Below are 6,000 nucleotides of genomic sequence, written 5' to 3'. Positions count from 1 at the left end.
AGAAAATCTATAATTCATATGTTAACAAATCTAGTTAAGTTTAAAAATGTATATGAATTATTTGGTACTATGTTTATGAGGTTTTTTCAAAACTAAAGTCCAATAAAAATCTAGCTAATGTTGATATCCAAATTGTATACAGTTGGTATCCAACTTGAGAACTTTTGACAAATTTTACATAAAAATGAATGTAGTTGGTATCTAACTGGAAGAAAACAGTGCATATTATATATCATCCCAAACTTAAAACTGTAGCAAAAACAAATATATATATCATTCAAATATTAAAAAAATATATAATAGTCTAAGTTGCAATCAACTATCTCAAATTTGATTTATGTGGTCTTGGTGTAGGATAATTGTTGGTATTCGAAGCATGTTATTTTGCTATGTGGGGTTCACCAAAGTTGCTAGCAACAGTTCTAGTTACTTCACTCTCACTAATCGGCCATATCGTTTTTTATTTTTCCGTACTGCCATATGATTGTGGCGTACCTTTGACGATGGTACCTTGCATCGTATCAATGGAACTCATATCAAAAACTCCATTGCTGATGTATTCAGCAAATAAACATGTGTACATGTACAATCACTGAAATAAAATTGAAAGAAAAATAATTTTGAGAAATACAGTGAATTAATTTTTCTGATGAAATCACTAAAAGATAGAAATACATACTTTGAACTTGACTCTTGTTGAGGCATATTTGTCAAATGCTTGACTTCAAGTGGGTCGGATTGAGACTTGTCAACATATGCAGGGAGAGACGGTTTCTATGGAAGATGATTGAAGAGGTGAAATCTGCTCTTTCTTTTGATTGTAGAATGAAGATTCTTAGTATTGTGAATCTGCCCTTTTTTTTTTATTGTAGAATGAAAATTTTCTGATTGAAGAGGTGTAGAAATGGTTTCTATGGAAGATGATTGAATAGGTGAAGGAGGAATTGGTAATTTTTTAGCGTGGGGTGGTGGGGTACTGACTAGAACAAATGTGGTAACAGGAGGGGTGTGGGTTTGACGTGTAATGTTAAAAAGGAACAAGAATCAAGGTAAAATTCCTAAAAATGTGTAAGAGCTAATTATGGTAGATTCTTTATTTATATTATTTAATAATAAATATAAAATTATAAAAGACTAATTATTTAATAAAGTAAAATTAAATTGATTTATAAATAAAAGGTGATCTATTATAACTCGTAATTAAACTGTTATAAGCAAGAATATTTTAAAAGTAGATTTAAAATCTGTAATATTATCCCTTAAATATATATGTGGCGTGATTTTTCCTTTATAGTACTTCGGTGGGCCTATTCCAACTTTCTTATATGGGTAAATTATACAAAAATATGTATTATCCTTTAATTATATACATTATTATCAATTGAAATAGACATGAAGTATAAGGACTTATTGAGGTTAATGTGTGTAATTGAAGGATATGTACGTAAAAAGCTTTTTAAATTTTTTTGAATAGAAATATCTGATAGAAATATTATGTTCATATGCTCAATTGAAATATAATATAATAAAAATATCTAAATATTTATTGATAATTAAATTCTTAAAAAGTTGTCATTCTATATATTCCGCAAAAGTAAGTAGTATTGTCTTTTTTATTTTTTCAAAGTTAGAACTTAAATATCATTTCAATACCAATATTCTAGCATAGAAAAAGGAGTTAATAAGCATACAGATTTGCAGCACTGTCACGATTACATAACTGGTTATAAAAAGCTAGTTATAACCTCAGGAGTCCATCTTTTATGTAGAACGAGAAGAAGAAAACTCAGCTAAGTCATCAACAACTATTCTTTCCTCCACCAACCACTTGGAAATGGAATTACCCGGCATTCTGTAAAAGAACCGAAAAAGTGAGAGGAGAGAAATCAAGAAAGGAAGTAAGAAGGAAGAGAGGTATATGGAAGTTCAACTTCATGATTCCAAAAGTGAAAGCTACTTTACCAATTTTTGTTTGGATCGGGTCTTTTAGACCTTACCAATTTTTATTTTTAGTTTTTTGCTTTGCTTTGTTTCTTTGGGGTCATGGGCTTTGTACAGAATTATGATTCATATTTTTATTAAATAAAATGTGCGCACGCCACAAAAATTCATAAAAAAAAAAGTATATATATATATATATATATATCATTTCAATAAGTATTACTAAGAAAGTCAAACCATTATTATTTGACCGATAATTTCCACAAAGGTGATGTGTTTAATTTGTCTCTTCTCTTTTGTTCTCATATAGTGCTAAGAATTTTATAAATCAAACATTTCTTTTTCATTTCACACATGGAAATAATAGTAAATATTTTTCTTCTACGTACGCCAATAATTGGGAGAGATGACAAGGTATGAAGAAGTCTAAATAGACTATATAGTTGAGTGGGACTACATTTATATACTAGAACTTTGTAATAGAGACACTCATTGCTAGGGGTATCAAATGGGTGGGTTGGATTGAAATTAGAGATATTAAAATTGGTTGAAATAGAAATTGGATTGGATCTTGACCCGTCCAAGTTTACTTTGGGTTCAAATGGGCTAAAAAACGGGTTGAATCTTGACCCGCCCAATTTGATCCGATTAATCTCAATAATTTTAACATAGTGATATTTAATTTTTATAATCACAATTCGAATTTCAGCTCAAGATTTTTTCTTTTAAAAGTAACAAATGGATATATAAATCCTAAAAGATGTTAAATAGATAATAATTCATACATTTAATATAGGAACATATCTTAGTAATTTTTTTTAAAATGGGTTGAAATTGGAGATTGAATTGGACTCAATTGAGGATTCTCTTAAAATGAATTAGGCTTGAATTAGTTAAGATTGAACCCAATTTAAATTATGTTGAGTCCAATCCTTAAAATTTTGAACGAATTACCAGGATTCTCTTAAAATGGGTTTGGCTTGAATGGGTTGAGATTGAACCCAATTCAAATTATCTTGAGCCCAACCTTTAAAATTCTGGGCGAGTTGGGTAGGTTATCTATGTTTGGGTTCATTTTTGACACCCCTATCCACTACCTCACTCCAAATCAAAAAAAAAAAAAAAATTTAGTCGCTTAGTCAAAATAATTGCATTCGTTAGTAAATATGTAAAAGTATATATTGATTATGTATAGACTATGTATATTATATATGTATACAAGAAAAAAAAATATTTACCGCAACCCCTTAATTTTTTGGGGGGAATTTCCGCATATAGCCACTTAAAAATAACTTAATTATTTTCCATAGCTATAGTTTATTCATTACAATTCGTAGCTACATGTTAGAAGGAGGAGAAAGGTGAGTAAGAGAGGGTAGAGAGTGGAAAGAGACGAATTGTACATGTATATCTGTCAAATAATTGTATATATGTAACTGGTATACATATATATTTGTATATCTGGAGAGCGAGATTGGTTGAGTGAGGAGAGAGGAGAGAGGCGAGTGAGAGAAGGCAGATAGTGGAGAGAAGCGAATTGTATATGCATATTTGTCAAATAATTGTATATATGTAATTGGTATACATATCTATTTTGTATATCTGGCGAGCGAGATTGGGAGAGGGATGAGAGAGGTGATCGAGATTGGGAGAGAGAGGAGAGAAGTGAGCGAGAGAGGGCAGAGAATGGAGAGAGGTTAATTGTATTTTTATATTTGTCATCTAATTGTATATATATGTGTATAATTTGTATTTGTATATGTATAAGCGTAATTACAACTAAAATTAAACTGTGAGCCATAATTAATTCAAATTATAGCTATGTTAGCTAATTAACTAGTATATATTTGCTTATCCACATAACTTTCTCTTCTTTTTTTTACATTTTAACCATTTTTGGGTTAATGATTGGGTAATGGTATTATGTATGAGTTTTCATTGGATTTGTGCATGTTTTAGGTCAAAGTGATTTTTAAGTAGATAGATATAGTTAAATATTAGTATTATGTTATTCTTTTTTTTTTAAATGTGATATAAATCTATACTTGAGTAGCTTTCCATGAAATTTCATAGAATGTTACTATATATCTTAGTTAGATTTTCAAAAGTTGAAAGTTTGAAAAAAATGTTAAAGTACAGCTGATAGAGAACCTAGCTACATGCTCCAAATATTCTGCATATAGGTGGCATGTGCAATTGTACAATCAATCTTTGTTTCCGGTTTGGCTCTAAATTAATATTTGAATTAACTCCAAAAATGCATAATTAAACCAGATTTATGTGAAGCTTTTTAATTATAATAAGATCCATAAACTCTGAATGATATATGAGAATGTTTGTTACAAAGATTCACTTTAATTAATGGTTGTTGTGGAAACTAGAAAACATGATTAACAAATAAAATATAGAATTAGCTATAGAATTTATTGGTAATTGCTAATTGGTGTTTGCTATCTATACTGGAGTCCGACTAAATTAAATTCGCGTCGGAAAGTCCTATATTGTGATTGAAAAATCCTACACTGAGGGTAAAGCGCTCCATAATAAAGGCGGCTCGTACCCAAGAGGACTCCTGGACTCGAACGCAGCCACGCAGGACTTTTAATTAAAAATAAAGAAGTACTTACCACTCACCATGACCTGATGGAGCGAGAGATTATTTTGCACAACCACAAATGTCCACATCAATCTTTGTTTCTGCTAAAAATCATTCATAATGTTGGACTAGTGTGTAGTTTTAATACTTGTCAAAGAATCAAGTGATTAAAGAGAGGCAAGTGTTACATGTTTAGGGATTCATAGAATAAAGTTTCCATAAGAATGGATTGCATATTCTCATGACTTGTAACTAATTAGAAATCAATTAAGAGATTCTTTATTTAACTTGCCAGAAGGAGCTTTGATATGACATCCCCCTTTTCACCATTACCAATTAACAAAGCAATCAAATATAATTGGCAAGGGTTATTTTGGATGTATGATTAGGGAATCTATTTCTCCAATGTATTACTTTTAACACACAACCACATAGTGGGAATCATTGAAATTAGATGATCACTTTTGGACTAATGATATCATAGTGTACTTAGTTTCGACACCAAATTAAAGAGTAAATAGTATACGTGCCCTTGAAGAAACAAATTAAATATTGATACAATCGGTGATAGATAAAGGCGAATTCAGAATTTGAAAACTTCGAGTGCATCAATATTATCTTAATTTAATATTAGTGAAACTTTCAATTGTTGGATTTATTCTACTTAATTAATGATCATGAGTTTGAATCCCTTGTCTAGCAATTTTAATGTTACAAACAAGTCAGCTCGAACCCAAGTCGCGAGGACGGGTTCTTTGGTGTGTACCAGCGGTACAAAGTGTCATTCTCTTTTTTCCATGGGTGCACTGTAACTTATATTTAGTTTTTGTCAGTTTCTCAAGATAGATATACATCTATATAAATGATTTTTTTCGAAGTTAACGGGTGCACGTGCACCCTCACCTACCTATATTGGTCCACCTCACTGATAGGTACGCAGTGGGTGATTGAGATTTGAACTTGGAATTTTAAGTGAATTTGGAACAATAAATTTCAAGTCAACTTCTAATCTTGTGTTCAAGGAGATTCAAAATCATTAAAAAAATATATATATAATATATACAATATAATTTTTTTCGATGAACCGTAGATTCGTTCCTAAAATCCAACTGTGTCTGTAAAAAAGAATATTGCACCGATATTGACATCTGGTATCAGCCTAATAAAGACACTTCCCTGTCCGATTAATTATGTCATCTCCAATAATATTATAATTAGCTGATTTTTTATTAGTGGCTTCTTGTATAGTAACTGATAATCATGTTTATCATCATTGAAGATTTAACTATTGTTAGGTGAATCGAAGTACAAAATTAATAGAAGTCTTATTATTGAGATTTTAATAGTTTGAACTCACAAACGAATTTTGTGATATATTAAAATTTTTTGACAAATTGATGATTGAAATATATTTAGAATATCATTACGAAGTTATGATTAAAACTTCAGGTTATTCAATGAAG

The sequence above is a fragment of the Solanum tuberosum genome, unplaced genomic scaffold (genome assembly GCF_000226075.1).
Source record: "Solanum tuberosum cultivar DM 1-3 516 R44 unplaced genomic scaffold, SolTub_3.0 scf00268, whole genome shotgun sequence".
NCBI classification, from domain to species: Eukaryota; Viridiplantae; Streptophyta; class Magnoliopsida; order Solanales; family Solanaceae; genus Solanum; species Solanum tuberosum.
Note: the sequence above shows the minus strand (reverse complement) of the source record.